The sequence below is a fragment of the Spermophilus citellus genome (assembly GCF_964194105.1).
Source record: "Spermophilus citellus genome assembly, chromosome: 4".
In the NCBI taxonomy this organism is placed as follows: domain Eukaryota; kingdom Metazoa; phylum Chordata; class Mammalia; order Rodentia; family Sciuridae; genus Spermophilus; species Spermophilus citellus.
This window is the reverse complement of record NC_138185.1, coordinates 102906562-102926342: the sequence shown is the minus strand read 5'-3', so window position 1 is coordinate 102926342 and position 19781 is coordinate 102906562. Positions and strand designations below refer to the sequence as shown.

The window sequence follows — 19781 nt, the reverse complement described above, 5'->3', positions numbered from 1 at the left end:
TTTTGTTAAGGTACACCATCCTGGGATTCCGTAATTGGAATTCTAAACTCTTGACCTCTAAATCTTTGTTCAAATCTAACCACAACAGACAAAGTCCAAGAGATTTTAAACCAGCCAGTGTTTTCACAGTTCTCCAAGGTGCATGAGCTTAGGTGTTGGGACCGTCTCACCTCATTCCCTATACTCAGTTTATTGCATATAAACTGCACCCTTTTCTTCAGCACCTTACAAAACAAAATCCATCTAAAGTGCTCCTGCCTAAGGGCTCAGTCACACCCTCCTGGACACTGCCACCTGGGCGTACAAGCCAGCCCACAGACCGGCTGCCACCAGCCTCCTCCCCTGGGGCCTCTGCACGGGAGGCCCGCTGCGCACCTGCCACACATACACTGAGCAAGAACATGCACTTCACCACAGTCAGCGTGGACCTCCACCAGCATGCAGACAGGCCACACATCTGCTCTCTGCCCACAGTTTCACGGAGGCAGTGGCAGAGGCACCCAAGGAGTGGTGGCCAGAGGAGCAGGAGCAAGGCTTCTTGTTAAAGACTGGCACCCTCTTGAACCCCATATGTCATCCTGGCTGATCCTGGAACCTGTGTATGTTGGCATAACGGACATTTATCTCCACTTTCTTACTTTAAAAATCGCTGCCCTATAAAAACAGTGTCACTTTTTGTACCCTGAGAGTAGGACTTCTCTACCAAATCTGCAAAACCTAATCGGCAGGGTTCCCTCAATCCCATTCTTCAATCTCCTTTTTTTAATAATAATCTTTTAAGTTGTCAATGGACCTTTATTTTATTTATTTACATGCAGTGCTGAGATTTGAACCCAGGGCTTCACACATGACAGACAAGTGCTCTACCACTAAGTAACAATCCCAGCCCTCCCATTCTGCAAACTTGACTTTAATCCATTAATTCCCCAGCTTTTAATTTTCTGAATAGTTCAACAAATTAACACAGGTGCCTTAAATAGATGGGATATCATGATCTGGAGCCCACATAGCCTAGGTGTATGTTTTTGCTCCACATATGGAATGTAAATGAGACGTCTATACAATTTATTCACCTATTGCTTTCCCCAAATAGTGCTCTAAAAACATTTATCTCAAAAGTTAACAAAAATATTTGTCACTTAATTTAAGTTTTTTAGGTGTCCCACATCTTGGACAATGGGATTTAGTGGGTCAAACATGTGCACAGACATGCACGCAATCATGCCACTGCAACTGTATCGTCTCTCCAGTCCTGCTCAGTGTCCTGCTCTTTGCCTCACCCCAAAGACCACCTGACCAGCTGAAAGCTCGTACATGGTATTGGGAAAACATGAGCCTCGTTGGGATATCCTGCTAGATCTTTGCTTTCTCACCACCAGCTCATTTATAGGACGTTTGGTTTAGAAAGATGAATTGCATTTTCCACATAGATACCTCAAAACCGACTCAAACACTGCAGCCAATGTTCAAATACATCCCCTTGCTTACAAGATAACTGCCTCCAAGTCAGCCAAGAGGACCTCTCAGTTGACCTTGACCTTCATCCCTGCGCCCATCTCTTTCTCCTTCCATGTCAGCCCAGGGGACCTTCCTAGTTCAGGCAGACTGTTCTGTCCTTAGAGCTCCCTGTGGCAGCTGTCTGCAAACCTCGCCCATGAAGAGGACCACAAGCCACTTTGCCCACCGACCTCGCTGTCCTCCTCCAGGGCCTGTTACACTGGCAGACCCAGGCTTGGCTTTATTTTCTCTCAACTGAATTTCTCTCAAATTCATTTGTCCCAGCAGCAGTCAAGTTTGGGGACCAACACTGGGGACCCATTGCCATCTACCACCTTCTCCCTCCCATACACATCTTTCTCTCCTAATGTAACTTGCAAGAACATAAATGTCAGAGACACCATCAGCTCTGTTTCCTGGATACCCCCAGGTGAGGGAACGGTGTGCTCCCCAGGGTGTGCCGCCAGCAGGTGTTTTATTCAAACCGACAATTTACATCACCCTGACATAGTCGTATAAGCACTAAGAAATTTATGCTTGAGGACATCATTATTTAAAAACTGAACCAATATACATCTACAAACTGTCATTTCCACTTAAACTGATGTTTTCTCAGAGTTTTACAAACTACAAGAACGTGCGCATCCGTGACTCTAGAGTACAAGACTGTTCTCTTTGTCCAAGGTCCCCTTTTCCTCAGGAAGCTGGGAGAGTGTTTCGAGCAACCTGCAGGTACTTCTGGGTCTACTACGGGGTTTAGCCGTCACTCCTACAGTAGAGGAGCTCAGGAGGGAGACACCGCGAGCCTCCTAATCTGACTGCATATGGGACCAGTCACAGTCCGGAAGACACCACCCAGGTCACCACAATCCCCCATGTTGGAGTCCTCGAAAATCAAACCTTAGTTTCTTAGGACACATTTGGTAAAATCTTGGGTTAAGATTTCATGAAAATGCATAATCTTCCTTGTTCCCATGGGACAGAAACTCACCCAGCCCCACCAACTGTTGGCCTGCGGCCTTGCTCCTAAGAACTGGGTGGCCACACAGCTGTCTGCTCACATCAGGAGTCTCTGGTTACTGGCCTGTCCTTAGAAGCAGCCAGAGTGACTTTCAAACTGGGCTTGAGTAACCTTGACCGAAGACCTCAAGGGCATCTCACATTTCAGTCTAGAGCATTCCCAATCGCCTCATGGATTAGGAGTAATTTGATCACAAGAAGCCATGTGTAGAATGCAGACATACTGCCTGCCCTTCACACATATTACGGTCAACAAAGACAAAAAATTGAAAATCACAAATAAGGATTACCAAGAAACTTTTTTTTTTTTGTGGTGCTAGGTTGGAACCCAGGGCCTCCTGCATGCTGATGTGTGCTGGGCAGTGCTGTCCCATGGGCCACAGGCTCAGCTGTTCAGGAAGCTTTTCCAGTAACCACTAATACAGTCACATTCCTTATGCTAACTACTAAGAAATTCTTTCATGTGAAATTTCTTGTCTATTTGGGGGAAGGAAAGTAAAAGGTTTTCAGAAAAAAATAATAGAAAGCAAGTTGGATGATAATCCAGGAGTTCATCACATCTTCTTTTACATGCTACTTTAATTAATGATGGTTTTAAAATAAGTTTTTATTATCGTTTGAAAGGATCTTGAAAGTCACGCATTTCCATCCAGATTGGGTGGTTTAAAAATATTTTAAAATGAGAAATTTATCCTTAGAATCTAAAAATACCCTTTTAAAAATACATACTCTCAGAAATTCTGAAAATCATCTGGAGATGTATTTATTTCACTTAGTCATATTTTGTGGTTATCTTTATTATTTTGTAACACTCACAGTTTGCTCTTGAGAGTTTTACCATGATGCATATTATCAATTAGAAACAAAATCTGGTGTGGGGGGGAAATACTTCCATTCAAAGAGTCAGGATTTCTTTGCAAATGCCAATGGCTGCTGTGGCAGGTCACACAGTGTCAATCAGTGCTTCTCAGTCATGGGCAGTAGTAGTGCACAGCAGTGGGCCATGGGCAGTGGTGGTGGGCAGTGGTGGGCCATGGGCAGTAGTGGAGCAGGAGGAATCACAGATTGTGTGTGCATATGCATGTGTCAGAATCCTCTCAGGAGATCTTACTAATGCACTCTGTTCTGCAGCCCTAACTAGGATCCTCATTTCTCCCACACAAGTAACAAAAACCACTTTCAGGCACCTGTAGTTCACTGTTAGGCCCTGTGTGCAAAGTCCATCTCACGTTGCCAAAATATCAAAACTCACAATCACTTAGAACACGTCTACTTCATTGAAATTTTAAAATCTGAGAACCACTTTTATCAGAAATAGACATAGAATCTATTCACAAAAAGTAATCATAAATCTTTGGCATTAAGGAAATATTTGAATTGTTTCAGACTGATAATTTCCTGTATTTTGAGAGAAAATATCTAAAGGACAGTAGCGGTGGACTTAGCATTTTTCACGCTGCAAGTCTTTCTAAAGTGTGACTCCAGTGGCCTTACTGAAATTCACAGAGTGCACGTACAAAAGGGGTCAGGACAAGGAGACACTGAGGGTCAGCAGGGTGTTCCAGCACTTCTCGAGTGTCCTTTCTTCTAGAACCCCCAGTAATCGGTCCTCTTATCTCCAGTTTAGAATTGCGCAGTGGCTGCACTGTCATTTAAGTCCCCTGCACTTGCCCTGCCTCCGCAGCTGTTCTCCAGATGCACCTGGTGTTCCATGTTCCCTTGCAGCCTGCCCCAAGGCTCCACATCAAGAACTGCACATGCAGATCCTTCTGCCGAGACTTGATTATCGTACTTACTTTCCCCAGTAAGAACCTTGTTTGTATATTTACTTATTTATTATGTGGCTGCCTTTTAGAACCACTATTCTCAGGTAATATATTCAGGGAGGGCTGCGTTTTCAAACAAAAATATGAGTGGTGTGGTGAGCCGTTTCTTCAGACCGGTCGCCATTACAAGATGGCGCCGGCCTCGTTGTGGTCTGTGACAAACAACTCCTTCTTTGGGAGAGTTGGCACATGGTTCTTTGACACCCTATGAGAAAGCTCCACGTGGCAGCTTCGCATTGGGTGTTCGGATACTTTATTAAGGCTGGGAGGGGCTTCCAGGGAGTAGAAGAACTCTCGAGAGCTTGAATAAACAGCTGTAAGAAGATTCCCGGTGTTGCGTCTTCCTTGCGGGCAAGGGGGTCGCGACAAGTGGTGCCGAAACCCGGGAAAATCAGAACTTGCAAGTCGTCAGAGGTGGTGCACCGAATCGTCCCGGTGAGTGGGACCCCATCGTCCCTGTGAGTGGGACCCCATCGTCCCTGTGAGTGGGACCCCATCGTCCCTGTGAGTGGGACCCCATCGTCCCTGTGAGTGGGACCCCATCGTCCCTGTGAGTGGGACCCCCATCATCCCTGTGAGTGGGACCCCCAGAGAGCCTCATATTTTATTGCAGCTGCACTGTGTACTTTTCTTTTTGTCTCTGTGTACTTTCATTTTTGTCTTCTGTGTTTGTTCTGTTGTTGTGTCATGGGTGTCACATCTTCAAGCCCGCTTCTTCTGGCCCTAGACGGCCTGTTACGCTCCAAAGACCTGAAAGTGAAACATAGTATCTTACAGAGATTTTTGCAGAAGGTAGACGTCGCTGCACCGTGGTTTGCATATTCGGGCAGCCTTACTATACCTTGTTGGGATAAACTGGGCAAGGATCTTGACTTTGCTTCTGAGCAGGGCATATTGGAGGGTGGGGTGATACCCCTTTGGAAGATAGTCCGTAGTTGCCTCACAGATGGCAGATGTCATGACGCACTTGCTAAAGGACAGGAAGTTTTAGAAAAGTTACATGAGGAGAAATCGGAGACGGCAGGCAGTGCGATATCTCAGGAGGATGGGAGTGTGCGGAGCGTGAAACAGGGGAGGAGACGATTATCTCTGGCAAAAGGTGAGGTATCTCGGGAGGATGGGAGTGTGCGGAGCGAGAAGCAGGGGAGGAAACGCTTGTATCCAGATCTCAGTGCGCTGCGCACACCCCCATGTGGAAGTGGGTCAGAAGAAGAGGAGGATGAGGAGGAGGAGCTTGGGAGGCTGTCTCGCCAGCTAGGGAGTTTAGCTGCCGGAGAAGGGAACAAAGATAGACCGGGGCTCAAGAAATGTGATCCTCCGGACCCACCGCCGTATGGTGGGGGTGTTTCGGGGAGGGCTTTCCATGCTCAAACATGGAGGGCTGTTAATGCTGAGATGGGTCTTGCTTATCCAGTTTTTCAGGATGATAATAGGGGAAGATTTCAGGAACCTTTAGATTTCAAAATTGTGAAGACCCTGGCGGAGTCTGTGCGCACTTATGGAGTGGATGCCGCCTTCACACTAACTCAGGTGGAGAGTCTGTCTAGATATTGTATGACTCCCTCTGATTGGGCTAGCCTTGTTCGGGCTTGTGTTTCCCCCGGTAAATATTTGGACTGGAGAGCATTTGTGCTAGAGGGCGCAATAGAGCAGGCCGCCCAAAACCATGCGGCAGGACATCCTCATTGGGATAAGGACATGCTTTTGGGGCAAGGTAGATTTGCTAATCAACAGACAGGATTCCCTCCTGAGGTATATGATCAAATCAATAACATTTGCATTCGGGCATGGAAGTCACTTCCAAATAGAGGAGAAGTATCTGGTAATTTGACCAAGATTTTACAAGGCCCTACAGAACCCTTTTCAGATTTCGTAGCAAGGATGGTGGATGCTGCTGGAAAGATTTTTGGGGATCCTGATAGAGCCATGCCCCTTGTCAAGCAATTGGTCTTTGAGCAATGCACTAAGGAGTGTAAAGCAGCAATCGCCCCTTATAAGAACAAAGGCATAGAAGCATGGATGAAAGTGTGTAGAGAGATTGGAGGGCCTTTAACTAATGCAGGTCTTGCAGCTGCTGTCCTTCGGATTGCAAAAGGGGGCAATCCTGCCGCCAGAACATGCTTCCATTGTGGTCAACCCGGTCATGTCAGACGTGAGTGTCCCAAAAATGTTACTGGACCTCCTCACGGTGGCCCTTCCACTGGCCTTCGACTACCGGGATTGTGTCCAAAGTGCAAAAGGGGGAAGCATTGGGCAAGAGAGTGCAGATCAGTGAGGGACATCCATGGACAGCTTATTTCCCATGGACAGCTTATTTCAGCTGAGCCAAAAAACGGCCGACGGGGCCCCCGACCCCAGGGCCCGCAAATATATGGGGCAGTGGAGAATGTCACACCCGAACCCGAGACATGGCCATCTCTACGCCATCCCATGAAACGCGGAGAGCCACTACAGGTGCCGCGGGATTAGACCTCTGTTCCACCTCCAGACTCGTGTTAACACCTAAGATGGGAGTCCAATTGGTGGAAACTGAGTTCAAAGGGCCTCTACCACCTGGCACTGTAGGTTTGCTAATTGGACGTGCATCTTCTATTTTGCAAGGTCTTCATGTTTTCCCTGGAGTCATAAGTCCTGATACTGTAGGGATAGTAAAGGTTATGGTGGAAGCTCCAAAAGGCATTGTGTCCATCTCCCCAGGAGATCGGATTGCTCAATTACTGGTTTTGCCTAGTTTACATGATCATTTCCCTGCAGACTCAAAGTCACGGACAGGGAACGAGATTGGTACCACCGGAGGGAATTGTGCTTATTTGTCACTAGATATGAGCAATCGCCCTACTTTGGAATTAAGCATAGAAGGTAAATCAATTGTGGGCTTACTTGATACAGGAGCAGATCGTAGCATCATTGCACTTAAGGACTGGTCTAAGGGATGGCCAGTGCAGACTTCTGATCAATCTCTGAGAGGACTTGGATATGCCCAGGCTCCTCAGATTAGCTGTAGACATCTTTCCTGGAAGGACCCGGAAGGACATAATGGTACTTTTCAGCCTTATGTACTTAATTTACCTATCTCTTTATGGGGCCGTGACCTGATGAAAGACATGGGGTTCACTCTTAGTAATGACTATTCCCCAGTGTCCCAACAAATTATGCAAAATATGGGGTATAGGCCAGGTCTAGGACTAGGAAAACATTTACAGGGACGTAAGCATCCTGTACAAGGTCATCAAAAGCTTGACAGATTTGGTCTGGGTTTTTCCTAGGGGCCGCTGAGGCTCAAATACCCATAACATGGCTCACCGAGGAGCCTGTTTGGGTGCCTCAGTGGCCTCTTCCCTCGGTTAAACTGGCAGCAGCCCATGCTCTAGTTAAAGAACAACTTGACTTGGGTCACATCCAACCCTCTACTTCTCCATGGAATACTCCCATATTTGTAATTAGGAAAAAATCAGGGAAGTGGCGCCTACTGCATGATCTACGAGCAGTTAATGCTCAAATGCAATCTATGGGGCCCATTCAAAGAGGGCTGCCTCTGCTCTCCTCTGTTCCTCAAGGCTGGCACATTATTGTTATTGACATTAAAGACTGTTTCTTTTCTATTCCTTTGCATCCTAAAGACTCGCAGCGTTTTGCCTTTACCCTTCCCTCGTGTAACCACGAGGAACCAGATCAAAGGTTTGAGTGGATAGTGTTGCCGCAGGGAATGGCTAATAGTCCCACAATGTGTCAGATGTATGTAGGGAAGACACTTGTGCCCCTCAGACAAAAGTATTCCTCCATCAAGATCATTCATTATATGGATGATGTATTATTGGCTGCTAAATCAGAACAAACAGTTCATGAGGCCTATGACGACCTCGTGAAGTTGTTAGCTCAATGTGGGCTGCATATAGCACCTGAAAAGGTTCAAACAGGAGATTCTATTAAGTATTTGGGAGCAACAATTGGGTATGACAAATTACAACCACAAAAAATCACCATACGAACTCAGGATCTTCAAACTCTAAATGATTTTCAAAAACTGCTGGGAGATATTAATTGGATACGAGGATATTTACATATTTCTAATGTTGTACTACAGCCTTTGTATGCTACTCTTAAAGGTGATCCAGATCTTACTTCCCCTCGTAGCCTCACCAAAGAGGCTAGAGCGGCCCTTATGACAGTAGAAGAAGCTATACAACATGCTACTTTATGCAGGCTCCAGAGTGATAAACCTTTTCAATTATGTGTGCTTGCCACTATGCGGCAGCCTACTGGAGTACTATGGCAAGATGGACCTTTGCTATGGATACACCCACGTGTATCCCCAGGAAAATCCTTAGAATATTATCCTGATGCTGTTGCAGCATTAGCACTTAAAGGGATTCAACAAAGCATTCAATTTTTCGGACAATCACCTTCTTCTCTTATTATACCCTATACTAAAGCTCAACTTAATGTTTTGTGTGCTACTCTAGATAACTGGGCTATTCTATGTTGTTCGTTTCAAGGGGATATTGATAATCATTACCCTTCTCATCCGTTACTCCATTTTGTTAAGGAACATCCTATTATTTTCCCTAAAGTAACTTCATCCAGTCCAATTCCGGGGGCTGTTAATATTTTTACTGATGGTTCCAAGTCTGGAATGGGAGCTTATGTAATTAATGATTCTCCCCCTGTCCAGCATCAATTTGCTCCTGGAAATCCACAATGGGTAGAACTGCAAATTGTTATTGAGGTTTTTAAACAGTGTTCTTTTCCTTTTAATCTCATTTCGGACTCCATCTATGTGGTGCAAGCACTAAAAATCCTAGAGGCTGTGGGAGCTATTAGTGATGCCCATAATGTATCTGCTTACTTTAATCAGCTTCAACAGCTTATCTGTAGCCGCACTGCTCCTTTTTATCCAATGCACATCCGGGCTCACACCTCTCTCCCTGGTCCATTATCACAGGGTAATGCCTGTGCGGACTCAGCCACTCGAGGTCAGTTGATCTGTTTGGCTTCCTCCTTAGAAGAGGCTAAATTGTTTCACCAAAATTTCCATGTTAATGCTTTAACGCTGCGCAGGCGTTTTTCCATTTCTAGAGCAGATGCTCGGCAGATAGTATTACACTGTCCCCATTGTGTCACATTTCTTCATCCCCCTACTTATGGAGTAAACCCACGGGGGTTGAAGCCACTGGTTGTCTGGCAAATGGATGTGACACATATACCTGACTTTGGTAACCTCAAGTATGTCCATGTTTCTGTTGATACGTGCTCTGGAATTATTCATGCTTCTGCGTTGTCAGGAGAAAAGGCACGTAATGTTATTACTCATTGCCTGGAAGCCTGGGCGGCGTGGGGTGCGCCCACGTCCCTTAAGACTGACAATGGACCTGCTTATACTGGCAGACAATTCACGTCCTTTTGTTCTGTTATGGGAGTGCAACTTACTCATGGTCTGCCCTATAATCCTCAAGGACAAGGCATTGTTGAGCGTGCTCATCGCACCTTAAAGGAAACTTTACAAAAACAAAAAGGGGGAATAGGAGCTGAACATACTCCTAAAGAACGCTTGTCCTTAGCTCTCTTTACCATTAATTTTTTGAATTTGGATATTCATGGTCGCTCTGCGGCCGATAGACATGTGTTCCCTCAGCCCTCTGTGATTGGCTATGTTAAGTGGAAAGATGTTCTTACGGGCCAATGGAATGGCCCCGACCCCGTGCTGACATGGGCACGAGGATCCGTATGTGTTTTTCCCCAGGATCGCACAGAGCCATTGTGGGTTCCTGAACGCCTGACAAGAAGAGTCCTGACGCCAGCTACCCAGCAACAAGAAATACCACAGCAATCCCGTGATGAGGATCTTCATTCTGCTGAGTGCTCTGGCTCTGGTGCTGATGCCGATGACACAGACGACACCAATGCAATGGTGGGCAGTGGCACGGGCTTGGCCAATGCCGATGCCGGTTCATGGTAATTCTAGTGTCCTTCCCACTCTTTTCTCTAACTCATGTGAGATGTCTGCTCCCTGCGCCTCTCCTAGAGGGGACGTGGAAAGAATTTTTAATCAATCTCAAGTTAATCTCACAGGAGTTTTGTGTTTTAGCCTTGGGAGTGCTCGTTGTATTAGTCTTAAGACCAAGAATTTGACTAACTGGGAGGACCCATTGCGGTCCAGTCAGGATTCAGGGAGCATTCTCAGTGCTGTGTTGAGTCAAGTAGCCTCGGGGGAACCATCAAGCTCAGGAACCCCCGAAAATGGCTCTGCGGTAAACATAACTACCTTGGCTATTATCTCCGAGGCATTAATCCCAGTGCCTCCTTCTTCTTCTAAAAGTCTTTATAATGCCACTCATTTCAAGGCCTCTCCTTACTGTACCCCTAATCTTGGTTTCCCCCCAACATTTACGCCTTGTCAGGATCATTCTTGGGAGAGACGTCAAGTTGCTAAAGGTTTTTCCTTTTCCCCTTCTCTTAAGAGGTATGTTTATAACTTTAGCAATAGTGACAGTTCCTCTACAGGAGTGGGTTGGTCCTGGTTTCAATGGCTGATTTCCAACACAAAGGGGGCTTCAGCTGATATTTCTGCACTGGCTCAACTGCTGGGAGTCAGAAGTTGGCTGGCTAATGTTTCTGGCACTGTTTGGGAGAGTAACCGAGGTAATAGACTCACATCTGTTTCGTTCAACTCTCTGTTAGATAGTGCCACATTGCCCCCCGCAATGGTCTGTGTCCAATCCCCGTTCTTACTCCTTTTGACTAATGACACCTCTTCAGGGATGCTGGATTGTTCTAAGGTTACCTGTCTCTTATCTGAGTGTTGGAATGGCTCTTGGGCTGTAGCGGTGGTCATGAAGATTCCAACTTTTGTCCCAATTCCAGTCACTGCGGACCCTGACAAATTCCCTATTGTTGAGCTACTTAGAGTCCGCAGGGATTTTGGAATCACGGCTGCTATAGTGGCGGCCGTGGCGGTATCTGCTGCTGCGGCGGTCGCGGCCGGAGTGGCCATGGCCAGTCAAGTGCAAACTGCTGCCTCCATTAATCAGGTTGTTCAACAAACTTCCACCATACTTGATTCCCAGAATACAATTAATCAACATATTTTATCAGGGATTTTAGCTGCCAACCAAAGAATAGATTTACTCCAGGCTCAGGTGGAAGAATTGGCTGACTTGGTGCTTTTGGGCTGTGTTGACCAACGTGCACATTTATGCATAACCTCTGTCAGATTTAATGATTCCAGGAACGCCTCCCGTATCATTGGCGAATACTTGGCCGGAAATTGGTCCATGGCAGCGGAAGACATGATCCAGTCTCAACTAACCCAGATAGCTGTCTTGAATAGTACCCACGTCGATCCCATAACTTTGGGTCAATTCACCGATTGGATATCTTCTGCCTTTTCCTTTTTTAAAGAGTGGGTGGGGGTAGGCATTTTTGGAGCAATGTGTTGCTTCGGTATGGTTCTCTGCTTGTGGTTTCTCTGCCGCCTTAAGGCCCGCAATGCTCGTGATAAAGCTATGATCATACAAGCTCTTGCAGCTCTAGAAACTGGCAACTCACCTCAAGTTTGGCTTGCACAAATTAAACAGTAAACCTTTGACATGGTCGTTGCACCCCAAGTTTTACGGACATTGCACTGGGAACGACATGTCTTTCCTTGTTATTCTCCTAGTGTTGGAAAGCCCTTGCACTCTGCTGGCTTTACTGCCATTGCACGCAGATGGGTCTCCACGCTAGTGCTTTTCTATCGCTTTATGACCCGTGCCTTTCTTTTAGGGTGTTGCTAACTTGTTTGTCACTGTATTTCTATACAGCCACAGTTCGGTCTCAGCTATCCCCCTTCGTCCACCATCGTCACGATACAGGATGCGAGGCAAGGCACTGCACTTGAGTGATCCTTGAAGTGGACCTCAAGGAGAGCATGTCCTATTGCATGCGGGTTAGACGCGTCCACGCCCCGTCCCACGAAAAAAGGTGTCGGCTGATATGGTCTCGGATCTGGGGAAGGGCCCTCCTTGGGACTGAGCCATACTATGCAGCCACTTCTGCACAGTGGGATAGGACCTCTACTCTCGCCTGTATTGTTTTTAGAAAACAAAAGGGGGAACTGTGGTGAGCCGTTTCTTCAGACCGGTCGCCATTACAAGATGGCGCCGGCCTCGTTGTGGTCTGTGACAAACAACTCCTTCTTTGGGAGAGTTGGCACATGGTTCTTTGACACCCTATGAGAAAGCTCCACGTGGCAGCTTCGCATTGGGTGTTCGGATACTTTATTAAGGCTGGGAGGGGCTTCCAGGGAGTAGAAGAACTCTCGAGAGCTTGAATAAACAGCTGTAAGAAGATTCCCGGTGTTGCGTCTTCCTTGCGGGCAAGGGGGTCGCGACAGAGTGGTACTTTTTGTTTTGTGAGGTGAAATTGACTTCCGAGAATTATTTTGGGGGCCAATGTCCAAAAACAAGTGTAATGGGAACTTATTTTAGTTTTTGAACAAAGGAGAGATAAAACTAAAAAAACAAAAACAAAAAATCTTGGTACTACATTGATGTGCTATGGATCAGAAAATATCTTCTTCACAGTCGAAGAGGCCATGGATACTTCGTTATTGTAGGTCATTTTTCTTAAATAATTTTCTGTTTAAATTTTATTTAGAAACAACTTCAGGGGCAGAAATGGAGTTCATGGGTAAGGACTTGGGTTCCATCACCAGTATTAAGGGTTTAAAAAAAGTACTTTCAGAAGAATTCTTTTGGAATGTTTTTCAGATTTTTTTCTTTTTCCTCAGAGGACACAGACATCTAAGGAAACTCGTGGTCAAGGAGCGGTGCTCCCTTATGGCGATTCTCACTGTCCGTGGATGAGGATGATGCTACACATGACGCTCCTGCACTGGCCGCCTGCCACAGGAAGCTCTGGGCACGCTGTGTCCCCCGCATCCGCTTTGGGTAGACTGCAACTCTCACGTGTGAATTGAAACGTGTGGCTTCATAACAGCTCACGGAGAAATGGAGAATTCACGGGGGATTTTTCTCGTAAGGAATTGCACAAAATGGATATTAAGAGCCACAAAGAAGAAATCAGGTGACCCCCCCTTGAAAAGTCACTAACCCTGAGGTCTGAAACCGGGCAGCCTCCTGGGCTCCAGCCCTGCTGGCTGAGGGGTGTTGGATGCCCAGCAGGTGGTCTGCACCAGGGAGTCCAGCAGACAGCCTCCCCCACAGTGGGCCGAGCAAGCCAGAGGGGACACAAATGTCCCTGTATGGAGCATGATTTTATTTTGGTCACTTCCACTCACTCTTTGAGGTATTTAAAAAGCTGCGAATGTATGTGACAGGGATAGAGCTGCTCTCCTCACCTCTAAGTTAGAAACAGAGGGAGGCCGGACACCAGCTCTTTCTTTGAACTGTTTTTCCTTTTCCCCTTTTCCCTTCTGTCAGGAAACTCCTTCCCCAGAGTGAAGACCGGGTGCGTGAAGTGGAAATCAGTCAGAGCGAGGTTCTGCAGGACTGAGGGCAGAAGGCCCGAGTGGTCGACTTTCAGTGACCTGATAACAGCATCGTTCTTCTTCAGTTCAGCAACTGGTGAAAATCTCATCAGTGGACAGAATGACTGATGCCGTTCTTGTCTGTTTCAACTTGCAATATTAGCGATGGTTACCCCTTCCTTTTCTTTGGAACTGGTAACCTTTGTTTCAGTGCCAAAGCACAGACGTGACTGTGATAGCTAAAGCTTTTGGTTCAGAGCAGATAGACATTAACAGAAATCTGTGTTTATGGATTCGAGAACAGTATTCTCAAAAATATGTCCAGTCCTGTTACTTGTGCCTACAGTTCCGGTCACTGGAGAGGCTGAGGTGACAGGATTCCCCAACGGGGAGTCCAGGCCAGCCTGGGCAACCAGAGACCCCAAACTCAAGAACAAAGTCAATCAAAATCACACTTGATCTGCATACAAAGTACTCACACACACACACACACACACACACACACACACAGAGTAAAATTTCTTACAAAGAAGAGTCGGAAGATGCCAGAGCAGTATTAGGCTGCCTGACGAGGAGAGATTTTAGGGATACTGGGAAAGTTCTGCCCAAATCGATCCCTGGCGCACCTCAAATGCCCACCATTAAAGTCATTCATTTGAGTTAAGAAAATTGCTGGTAAGACCTCTATTAAAATGCAAATGTGTTCCCTGGGTGGGGAAACACATTAAATCATTATCCACCATTAACACTTTAGACCAAATTAGTTTCAGATTTATTAGCCAATTACTCAAAGTGCAGAGGAACCATGCAGGAGAGGTTAGCTGAAGTGGGTTTGGGGGACCCGGGAGAGGGGAAGAGCCATCCGTGAGGTCTCACCGTGCCTTTCAAACTTTCCATTATTCAGTTTCCTTTGAAATAAAATAGTACATAAAATTCTCTCGTAAAAATATCAAAAAGTGAAACTTCTCTTGAAAAAGAGAGGGAAGGCCATGGGCTCTGTTCCTACCTCCTCCTCACTGTCCTCGTCCCACAGCCTGGAAGAATGCCCTCCCACGTGGTGTGACACCGGCGAGAGGTTCTCTGTGCAGCGCCCTGTCCTCCGGGCCTCTTCCTGCAGAGGCTCACTGCCGCCTGTTGTTTTCACGGACAGGGCTCGACTTCACACGGGGGGAAATGAAGAGCATCTGGTGGAGTTTGGATCTTTTCTACCGCAGCACCCTGCAGCTTCCAGGCAGCCACAGGCTCAAGAGGGGACAACTCGTGCGTGCAACATGCCATGTTGACAAGGAAGGATGCTTGGAGGTCAGGCGTGTGTCCCATTCGCAATGGGTTTCTTGGGACCCAACCCCACTGTGAGTCTAGGAGCACCTGCATTTTGAAGAAGAGCCAGAGCAGAGTGGGGTGGAGAAGCTCTTAGAAGCAGCTCCTAAGAAGTCCTGGAGTGTCCTGCCTGCAAACACCCCGCTCCAAGTGGGAGGGGTCCAGCCTCTCCTCTGCTGCTCCACTGCATCCCAAGAGGCAGGGAAAGATACCGCCCCAAAATGAGTTCACGACACTTTCTCTCTTGAAGACTGCTCATGATGTTTACCTCCAGCCTCACTATATGGAGAATATGAAGTTTCCCAGGGCTTCAAATTTCATCCTAGAAATGGTTCTAAGGAGGAAGAAGGATGCTCCAAGGGTGGACCCAGGAGATCTCCGTGGACCTCCCCTGAAGCCCAGCGGAATGCAGCATTTCTCACTGAGCATGTGGGATTAGGGTTCCTGCAGAGCAGAGCTGGGCCTCTCAGCCCCACAGGGTATCCTTTCCTAGGCTAGATGGATATTTGGTTAACATCTGATTTCAGAGGGTCTTTGGAAAGGAAATCCAGCCTGTCTTCTGCAACTAAAGTCTGGAGTTGGGGTCTGGAAAACTGCAAGTAAATAGATATCACACATGTGCATGAGTAAGACATGGATATGTGTGCAGAAGGAGGAAAGTGGGACCCGAGCAGAAAGGAGGACTGGAATTTTATGTCAAAGTATTATTGTGCTCTTATATACAGGGGTTTGCTTGATTTTAAAATAATCCCTTTATAATTTTACTCAGATGAAGAGAGGATTCTCAAAGAGGACAAGAAACTTTCCTCAGTTCATAGGATTATGATATAGCTGAGATCCAAATTCAACCAGAGCACACTGCTGTCCCCAGAATGACTTAGTTATCTTCATTTAATTTCACTTAAAGGATACTGAGGCTCTATAAGTTATGCCACTTAAATCCTGGCCAAATAAGACAGAAAAATCATGGGGGAATGACAATATACATTATTCAAAATTCTTCAAATAAAACTGAACAAAATGGTTGGGTAAAATATAACTTCACTGTGATATATGGCAGAGTTTTAGAAAGTTGTCTACGTATATTCTGTTACTATTTTTATAAAATCATGATATTTCTTTTGCTCTCATATAGGACAACAGTTCCATATCATTTATACATTCAAGCATAATTCTTATGTTAATCAGGGAACTGTTATTTGAATAAGTCTAGCAAATGATCCAAAATTACTTCAATCTGCAAATCCCTTATAGCTCAGTTCCAAAAGCTACTAAGACATATAGAACTGTAAGCTAGCTATGTTTTAGTGATTTTATTGTTTTATAGGAACATAAACAAGAGAAAATGTGATATATGCTTGAGTACATAGATTTGACAAGTCTTTAACTTTCTTTAACTGTGGCAAAGATCTTAAGGGTTAAATAAAACCAGGTTGACATGATTTCTTGTTTGTTTATTCAAGGTAATTCATAAATTCATCAAGCAATGCCCAGTTGAAAAGCAATGCTAGAAAAGTAAGCATACACCATTGCTCTTTTTCCTAGTCTTCGTTCCCCTTCACATCTCCTCTGGTTTCTTGGCTTAAATACACACATGAAGTGATGATCCCCAAATTGATATCTCCAGCTCAGAACCCCATGGGTCTCCTCTACGAGTCGGTGTGGGCACCTGCAGACACCTAATAACATGCACGAAGCCAGCTCCTGGTTCTTCCTCTTCAAAACCACTTTTCCTCCAGACCACCCTTTACCGTGCTTTTTTACACTTTCGGGTGCTCAGTTCAAAGATGGGTGCCCTCCCTCTCTCTCACCTATTCAACCATCAGCATGTTCTCGCATGTCCACCCACCGTCACTTGTCTAGATCAAGCCGGTCTCCTTTGCTTACACGCCAGCCAGCGGTGGCCTCCCAAAGTGTCCTTGTTTCTAACCTCGGCCCTCCAGCGTCTATTAGTGGCATGACGACTGAACGTCTCCTGTCAACCATCTTTGCAGAACGTCCATCAGATCTTGCCATGGCTGCTCCAGCCAGCCTAGGCACAGAGGCTGGAGGAGCCACAGGGCCAGGGAGTGGTGCCAGGTGACTCACGGGACCAGGCAGGTGGTGCGTGGCTGTCCATCACAGAGGACTGGCCATGAGCCACACTGTTAGGGACAGCCACATCTCTTGTGGGCTGGGCATGCCACTGAGGCAGGACACTCCCATGGAGAGCTCAGTTACTGAGAGCAGAGGACAACTCACCAAGTCCCTCACCCACAAGAACAAAGAGGCCTGGGCCACCCCTGGACACCCAGAGGGAGCTGAAAGGAGCACTCTGGTGGTCTTTAAGGGAAAACAAGGATTGCCTCCAGTGAGTGACCATTGAACCAGACGACATTCAAACCGTGTTAGATGGTTTACGACTATTTTGTTATATTTATTAAGATAAACCATTGGGCAAGCAGTTAAGGAACTCTGTGGGAGGAATCAATACCAGCTCTATAAAATACTTACATTTTTATATTTATTTGTGTTAAAATATAAGTTAAATATCATTTACTACTTAGCATGATGTGCAGCTGGTTGATGAAAGTTAATACATTTGTTTTCACTTAAAGATTTAGTAATGTTAAGAATGCAATGATATAAAAAGACAATACTACTATATAAATATTAATTTAAATTTAAAATTTTGAAAAATGTGTCTACATATACATGTGATCTAACATGTAGGATATAATTTTTAAATCATGCTCATATTATAGTGGGTAGCTAAAATTTTTAGTGGCTTTTATCAGATTGCATGGTCTAACAAATGTAGTGACTGAGATTAGCAGTGTTTGAGAGGGAAAAATGCTCTAAATAGACATTAAAATAAAATTTAAGTTATTGTTTATCTTTAATTGTTAATCTCCATAATAAATAATTTAATCTAATTTATCAAGCCTTCTTCTAATATACAGTGAAATGTATCATGGAATAATGAATGTCATGCATTTGCAGAATTATTTTACTTTTACATTTAGGAAAAGTATTTGAAGTTAGTTGTAAACCCAGAACTCTTCAAAATACCTTTAACATCCCAGGAGAACTTAGAGTCACCTAACAGTAGCCTTTCCAAAAGATGACACAAAGGCAAACATTTACTCCTTTTTTTCCCACAAAAGTTCGTCGTTTAACTCAAAACAAACTTTCTTATCTTTTGTCGATCTATTTTGTCGCATGAGCTGCATATTCCCTTGTAAATATAGTCTCATTAAAAGATGGCTTTACGTGGCACAGGATGTGGGTCTAAGAGATAGGGACACAGTTGAGAAATCCCATGTTCCCTATGTACTATATCTGGGCAACAGACATAATTCTTAGAAATGACTTTATAATTTTATCATAAATAAATAATGGATGATAAGTATTTGAGCCTTCCCATACTACCCTATCAGGAACAAGACCAGCTATGGGAGCACAGTTCTAGAACGTCCCATCTTGGTGAAATACTTGGGGGTTCATCTTATTGTTCTGTACATGTGCAGACCGCGTCCCTCCTCCTGATAGCCTTGCATTCCTTGCCCCTCTAGCTCTCCCTAAAGCCTTCCCAGTGTGAACCTTCCCCAGTGAACTCCAGAGGCCCATGGAGGGAGCAGGTACACGCAGCCTGGCCTGGGCTAACCAGCCACTGTCTCTTGTTCCTATCCGCCCACAGCTACAACACCTGACCCTACCTCAACATTGCTTTTCAAATGTGTTCTACCTTTTCTTAAAAAAATCTCTGGAGTCTCAAAAATCTCAGCCACTTCCCAAATATTCAAATCCTTTGGTGGTGGAAGGAAAGAGGATCAGTTAGCATTACGTGGAATAATCCTTTATGGAGTAGAAAAAAGACATGGCAGAGAATGTGAATTTCCCCTGTGCCACAGTCTGGCTGGGCACAAAATCACAAGCCACTCAAGCAGGAACTATGCCGACCGACACACGCAGTGTTCTCCTGGACCCCCAACAGGAAGTCCCTCCTCCAGAATTCCCTCCTATCCTCCAGAATTCCCTCCTACCACACTTCCCCAACCAATGGGAACTCTCCAGGAGTCCCTTAGCAGGCCAAGGTGGACAGCAGGGGTCTAATATCCATATGAATGCAGATCTTAACATAATCATATCATCTCAATGGCTTGCCGGTGGGTGTCACCTTTCAACCAAAAATGCCATGCATCATACTACTTGGCTATGGCTCTTAGCATCTCCCCCCCTTCTGTTTAATTAAGCAACCAGCAATGTGGCTTAGGGACCGCCCTTCACTCTGCCTCCTACCTTCAAGTGGTTTACCCTTGCCTGTCTGCGTGGCAAGGGCACTTCACATGTGCTGGTTGTAGAAATAAAACTTATATTTAAAAATTTCTTAAATTTGTGCATGGAATATAAAGTTTTCAGGTATTAATATAAAGTTTTAGTAGATGAAAGACTATTCATAAAACTTTAATATCTGTTACTTATGCTTCTCTATTTTCGTTTGATACATGATTTTTTTGCACAGATGTTAAGTCAATTTACTATATTTTTATGGCAAATTAGTGGGAAGAGCACTAAAACAAGGTGTCCTGAATCTTTGGCCTATTCAGCATTTGAAGAAAGTGTTTGCTTTAAGTTCTAAATAAGTCAACATAATTAGAGCACTGTTCGAC

General features: G+C 45.4%; 1 long non-coding RNA gene across 1 annotated transcript in view; it reads left to right on the top strand.

Moving 5' to 3' along the window:
* Nucleotides 1–4543: 4543 nt before the first annotated feature.
* Nucleotides 4544–19781, top strand: part of LOC308646678 — a 1527418-nt gene continuing 1512180 nt past the window's right edge. The window contains exon 1 of the long non-coding RNA XR_014021448.1: nt 4544–4893. This is a non-coding gene — a long non-coding RNA (uncharacterized lncRNA). The remainder of the gene's footprint in view (nt 4894–19781) is intronic.